Source organism: Cicer arietinum, chromosome 2 (genome assembly GCF_000331145.2).
Source record: "Cicer arietinum cultivar CDC Frontier isolate Library 1 chromosome 2, Cicar.CDCFrontier_v2.0, whole genome shotgun sequence".
In the NCBI taxonomy this organism is placed as follows: domain Eukaryota; kingdom Viridiplantae; phylum Streptophyta; class Magnoliopsida; order Fabales; family Fabaceae; genus Cicer; species Cicer arietinum.
The window spans coordinates 48,135,457-48,143,331 of record NC_021161.2 but is presented as its reverse complement, the minus strand read 5'-3'; positions in this window follow the sequence as shown (position 1 = coordinate 48,143,331).

The window sequence follows — 7,875 nt, the reverse complement described above, 5'->3', positions numbered from 1 at the left end:
TCAACATCCTTAATTCATCACAACCTCGGTCAAACAACACTATTTTTCCATTCACTCCATAAGAACCAATAATTAATATCACCTGCATTGAGATCTTGATCAAGCCTACGATTGATCGCTCCAAATCATTCTCATTCATTTAATGTATGGTAATGTCAAACCTAAAAGTTGAAACTTATGTTATCGTATCCTACAAGTATTCACAAGCTTCATAATTTGAATTCTTGGTTATAAAATACATATCTTTAATCTATAGGATACTCTTAAGCAATTATCAACTTCATACTTACTCAATCATGAACTAGTAAAACTCTACATCAATCATTTATTTCGTTCCCTCGATAATTTTCTTATTCTAAAGTTTTGGACCATTAACTAACATACAATCTTAATTGCAACCTCTATATCACAACCCCTACCAGATCCACTAAGTTTTAACCACGCTTTCGTCGCGCCACTTTGATAAACCAATTAACTACGCTTTCGTCGCGCCACTCTGATAAACCAATTAACCACGCTTCCGCCGCGCCACTCTGATAAACCAATTAACCACGCTTCCATCGCGCCACTCTGATAAATCAATTAACCACACTTCCGTCGCACCACTCTGATAAACCAATTAAGAACATTATTTGTGTTCTTGTGCAATATGCACACAATATTTAGATGAAGAAATATTTCGATAAAGATTCGAGTTGTGCATAAACTCACACACCATCTCTTGAGGACTTCCGAGACACATGACCAACACTAACAAGACTAAAAACTATCCCACTAACTCGCAGTCCAATCTAGATCGAACTTCTCTGACACCACCTGTAACATCCCGCTTTTTCGGGACATTAACTAACAGAAATTCTAAACGTAAAATTTCAAATTCATTTTTATTTATTTATGATTATCTTAAGTACTCATTTACTTTAAAATCATTTAATAATCATTTTAATTATATCTCAAAAATAATAAATCAGAGTATTTACAATCACTAAAAGTAAATTTAATACTTAAACAAAAGAAACTCTTAGAGTCAAAACTATTGATGTTTTACTACCCAAACATAAATCCTAGTTGGTCATAAACTTTGGAATTGTGGAAAACTCACCAAACAAGTCTAACACCGATACAGAAGTATCTCGGAGCTTCCAACTGCATGTTATTGTACTTCATACATTTTTCCTATTGGGTTGACCGTGACATTATTCACTCAAGTAACACTATATGTGACGTCCTCCAATTATGGACGCACCACACAACTATGAATGCATGGATGTAGACACTTTTGTTAGTAACAGTATAGATCACTCAATCAGAACGTCGAAAATCATTCAACCTTTTTCTAAACCAACCTAGTTTAGACCCAAAGTAATCACCTTGAATAACCACAATATGTCAAACACAACCATTATAACAACATATGATATAACATTCATTTTCCACAATCTGAGCATATCAAGCACAACCATTGTTAATGTTCATTTTAAAGATAACACACAAACAAAACCAATACATAACATCACGATACATTTATATCACATATAATTCAAGTAGGAAAGCGGATGGAGTGATGCCCTTACCATTACTAAAGTTATACTTAGAATTATGCTTCACAAACTCTTGTCTCACTCATTTCACACCTACTGCTGTGCGAGCACGGTTTCTTCCTCTGTGAATGTTATGTCGCCGATCCGACCGTTGAAAACGTGGGTCTGAATGTTGTGAACCTGCTGTCCAAAAATCAGCCCGATCTGACGGTTAACAAATGTGCAATCGATGATTTTCTGATGCTGATTTAACAAATTCGGGAATGGAGTTACTCATCTCTTTTCTCTTTTGGTGGTTACCTTTTCTATCAAAGTGTTTTCTCTCTTTTTCTCTCGTAAACTCTTTTTTTATATCGCAGAGTGTTTTTTGAATGGAAGACGTCTGTTTTGTTTTTGTTTCCTTTTTTTATCAAAAAAGGATTAACTTTAAGCCACAAGTGTGAAGTTAAGCCAGAAGCGGATAACTTTAAGGCAACAATAACCTTAAATCAGAAGTGGGGAATGTTGACAGAATTGGAATGGGGAACGTTGACAGAAGTGGAGAAAGTTAAGCCAGACGTGGGGAACGTTAAAGCTGGATAAGAAGGTGGTATTAAATGGACAGACGTGGGGAACGTTAAACTGGGTAACGTATTATTATTAATAATAACTAAGACATTTTTAACCGTTCCTATTATTATTATTATTATTATTATTAAAAATTAAAATAACACACTATAATAATAACCATGCATCTATAGAATAATTATCTCAACTCCTAATAAAGGTAAAATGTAAAAATAAAATAAAATATCTGGGTGTTACATCTTCCATTTTCCTGCGATTTTTCCTAGGCTATTTTGCTAGTAAGACAATTATTAAATTCGCAGATAAATCCGCAGGAAAATAGAATTTCCATTAATAATAATTTTTTAATGTTAATAAATTCAATACTTCTAAACAAAAAGTAGTCTTTAAAGACAAACTCATGAATACAACATATTACTTTTCCTAGTCTGAAAATTTTATTTACACAAACTAAATTGAGCAATTACTGGAAAAGATTTTGTGTGAATGTTATATATATCACTCAAATTATAGAAGAAAAAAAAAAAAAAAAACTCCCATAATGCTTGCTTGCTGAGAAGATCTCTTTTAAATGAAGTGTAAACTTCCTTGGTCAACATATTAATATTAATGTAAGATATTAACTATTCCTCAAATTATTTCAAAGATTAATTTAAGAAGACAAACCAAAGTTATGTGATTCCATGCATTTTAAAACAGACTAATATGGGACCAGGTAAATAATGCTTCTGATTTTTAATTAAAAACCAACCAGCATAATCATTAAAATGTTCACAAAATTCATTAATTAGTTTCTTAGAGTATACTTATCTGACCATGGAAATTGAGTCACATTTCAAAGGAGATTTTTATTGTTGTTGAGGATGACATGCCAATCTACCTTTGTTTCTTTCAAACAATCACACGATCATGAAACCTACAAAAGATTTAAAGCACGATCTGATACTCAATAATAATAAAAAAATAACAAGGTTCGTGTATGATGTAGATACTTTACATATATTTTCTCAAAGAATACTAACAAAAAATTATGAGTAAATTGGAATATCATTTTTATATATGACAATAATAATTGACATGTTTCTATGAGATTCTTCTCTGAATCAATTACGTACCCAACAAACTTGGTTCTAAAGAAGTGGATACTGGCCATAACTCACTTATCGTGGCCACATAAGTATTCTGTAAAAAAACCTTTTAAGCTAGCTTATGTTTTTCTTAGTTTTCATCATTGTTTCACAAATATCTTCACAAATATAAAGCCTTGAAGCACTATTTTTTAACTCTAACCTCTTGAACACTTCCCACCAATAATAGCCTATACAAAAGATTATAATGACTTCAAAAAACAATTTGACTCACTGAAATTTTACTTATATATGTCGATTTAAAATTATGTTAAAGGACTAAATTATTAATAATAAGTAGGGGTGTTCAAAAAAACCAAAAACTGAACCAAACTGCCGAACCGAACTGAACCGAACTGCTTTTGAACTGAACTGGTTTAAGAACCGAACTGTTTTCGAACTGATTTTGTAAAACCAGAACTGAACCGAACCGGTTTTTTGTTTAAAAAAACCAAAACGAACCGGTTTTTATTTCAAAAAACTTGAACCGAATTTTTTTTAGTCATAATTAGGGGTAATTATGAAAATTTTGGCCTATATGAACAAAAAAATTAAGTTAAACCATTTCGGTTTGGTTCAAAATAATAAACCGGTGCACCACTTTTATAAACCGGTTCGGTTCGGTTCTTTGAATTGAAAACCGGTTCAGTTCGGTTTTTCCAAACTGAAAAACAGTTCGGTTCAATTTTCAAATGGTTCTAGTGCAGAACTGAACTTTGCCCACCCCTAATAATAAGTGATTACATATGATTAAATTGATAGTAAGTTGTTAAAATAAAGAACATAATTGATAAAAAGTAGTAAAATAAGAGGATTAATTTAACAATTTAATAGAATCAGATATCTTTTAAAAATATTTATAATCTCAGTAATTTATTTGAGAATACTCTATAAAATTAGAAACTAATTTGATAGATTACTCCTTAATATTTTCTTTTACCTAATAAATTTATTCTACGTGTGTTCGGTTTTTTCCTTCTACTAATTCATTAATAACATATATGGAATTAAATTAAGCGGTGCACTATGATATTTCATCATTGTAAGGAAGAAAACTTGATCTGATGACTCGATTCCTATCAGGAATTATGTACTCATCCCTAAACTTCTATGATGTTCTCAATTCTTGTTTCCTTTCATAGTTACATGAAACTTTTCTTTTAAATGTGAAATGTTGGTAATTAGTTGTTAGTAATACTAGTGGAGAGATTATGTTTGTGTATATCTCATAACTTATTAATAACTGGATACTATTTAAAAGTAATTTTGTAAACTCAACCATAGTTGAAACATAAGTTTTAATTTATAATCCTAAATTTGAGTAATAAAAAATCACTTAATCACTCTTTATTTGTGTTTTTCGTATCAATTTTATTTTTTAAACTAAAGCTACTGTTCTATCCTATTTATTTAAACCACCTTATCCCTCTAATTACATGAAATTAATAAAATTTATTATTTATCATATTTGAAGCTTATAAAATTTACTATTTAATATATGAAGCTTGCAAAGTTTTATCTTTAAATATCAAAATCATAATTTTTTTTAAATTAATAGAATCATATAATTTCACTTTCCGAGAATACATGACAATTTTTATTCATTTCTATTTTTCTTATCATCTAGTTTATAAGTGAATCTTTGTACTTATAAGACAACCTTTACATGAAGTATGAAGAAAGGAATAGCAAATGGCGAAGAGAAATATAGTAGTATTATAATCTTTACCTTATAATAATAAGGTAAAGATTATTATATTATTATTTTTATCAAATCCCCTACAACAAATTTTTCCGTGCGGTAGAGAGTGTTGCACAAATTTTTGCATAGATAGTTCAATATATATATTTCTTTTTTATATATATATATATATATATATATATATATATATATATATATTATCAAAATAACATTGAACCAACGAACTTTAACATCTTAATAACTCAATTATTAATTATTAACTAATTTTTTTTATGTTAATGATATATATAGTGTGATAGTTGTGAATTGTTTTAATTAATGTGTATTTTTGTAGGAGTGACACGATATTTAAACATAAAAAAATTGATACATTTTTTTAAGAAATTTTTTGACAAAGATGAAAATTATAAAATGGATATATTTTATTTGATTGAATTGTGTGAATTGTGTGATTTGTGAAAATTGCGTGACTTGTGAAAATTGTGTGACTTGTTAAAATTGAAATTCTAATTTTTTTTCAACTTGTCTACTATGTATGAATTGTGTGATACTCTAAAAAAACTATATGATTTTTAAAAATTTCAATTATGATATTTAAATTTCAATTATAATATTTCAGTTAATCGCTCCACGACTCTCTAAATATTTTGTACAAGATCGGCCACTACAAATATGTATTGTTTTCCAATTTCTTTTTATAAAATAGTTACATTAAAGAAGACATTAAATTTTACTATTTTTTATGAAATTATTTATATTTCCTCTATATTTTCTCTTTTCTAGATATGTGTACCGATTCAGGACATAATATTCAATTCTTTGCCAAAGTTATACAAAGCAAAGTGGGATCCTGAAGTCTTCTCATGAATGAGTAATCTTAAATTTCTTATCATAAATCATAATGTACAGCTACCACGTGGCTAATTTTAAAACCATCATCTAATTCATCCTCATATCATAAATGTGAAGCCAAATTTCGCTAGCATTGAGGAAGAACGCACTTATTATTGGGTATGTAAAGATCTTAATAGAAAAACTGATCAAAATTATCCAACGGCATCAAAATATGGACACTTAGTATATGAATTCAATGACCCCAACATCCATATTATATTCTTGACTGGTGAACATATATATATTCAACACTATCTAAGTGGAGGTAAAGACCAACTTCAATTGATATTTTATATGGATAACCTTTCTAAACATTGGAAAGCATCAATAATTAATTAAATGTGGATTTTGTATTATTAGAGTTGTCAATTTAATAAACCTTCTAATTATTGCTCACGATTTATATGTTAGAGGGGTAAAAAATATTTATAATTTAAAAGGTCCCAAAAAATAAAGCTCCATAAAATTTTGTTGACTTAATGGGCCTGTAGACCCACTTTTATAAAAAAGAATCGTTTTTTTTCGAGAAATAAATGTATTCGATTTTTTCACTATAATTTTTTTTTTGCTATAAAAGATTTTAGATTTTTTTCTATTAAAAACTTTTCGATAAAAAATTATCGTTTTTTTTTTCGATAAAAAATCATCGTTTTTTTTTTCGATAAAAAATGATTTATAATTTTTTAAAATAAAATTTTCGATATTTTTTTTAATAAAGTAAATTTTGAATTTTTTTTTTAAAAAAAATATCAAAATTAACAAAATGTTGAGGGTTTGTAAGTCCCCTCTCTTAAGCCCCATGAAATAATGGGTCGAGACTTTAAAAAAATTATTTTGATAGAGGGCCTAATATTAAGAGGTTAATAATAAAAAAATTAAGAGATCATACATTTGAGACTTTTTTGACAGGGTGTGGAAAAATTTACCCAGTACCTCCATAATTTTTTGAAAATGTCAATTATGCCCTTAAGTCATTATTTTACTAATTTAATTTTTTTTACTATTTCATCTTTTCGGTATAAACGGTTGTTACCGGAAAACTTTATTGAAAAGATTTTCAGTACGTACTATTTTTAAAAATAATAATATATCATAAATAATCAATAATTAAAATATTATAAATACACCATTAAATAATTAAAACATCATAAATAATTAATATGATGCAATAATTAATACATGTACATGATCAGTGGCGGATGTTGCACAAAATATTGGAGGAGCCGGTGAGCGATAAATACTAACTAAAATATTATAATTTCTTAAAATTTATATATATTTTTTAGAGTTTCCCACAATTCATAGATAGTCAATAAATTGAAAAAAAATAGAATTTCAATTCTTATAAGTTTTACAATTTTTTGTCATACAATTCACGCAAGTTTTTAGAATTTCACACAATTTAATCAAATAAAATATATCTATTTTACGATTTTCGTCTTTGTCGAAAATTTTTTTCTTGGAAAATATATCAATTTTCTTATGTTTAAACATCGTGTCACTTCTAAAAAATACATAAATAAATTCACAATTAAAAAATAGTATCTCGTTATATTATATATCAATTATTAACATGTAAAAATTTGTTAATAAATAGTAGTTGAATTGTTAACTAAAAGTGTTAGAATTTGTTTGTTTTAGTTTATCATTCGATATTAGATAATTTGTCAATAGATAGAAATAGTTATATTAATTTTATTATATTTTATTAGTATAAATTTTAAGAAAGGAAGAACAAATTAAGCAGACATAAGATAAGAGAGGTACATACGTGAAGAGGGGAGAAGCGAAATGCTATTTTTCATAACAAAAAAGGTTAGAAGATATTTTAATAAATTATTTAATAATTTATTAATATTATTTTGATAACCTATATAAAAAAAATAATTTAAAAAATATAGGGGATGTCGTGGCCCTCTCCACTCTCAAGAAAATCCACCATTGTACATGATACTTCATAATTTACTACACTCACACATCATTTACACCGTAAACATATATATATATATATATATATATATATATATGTATATATCTATATATA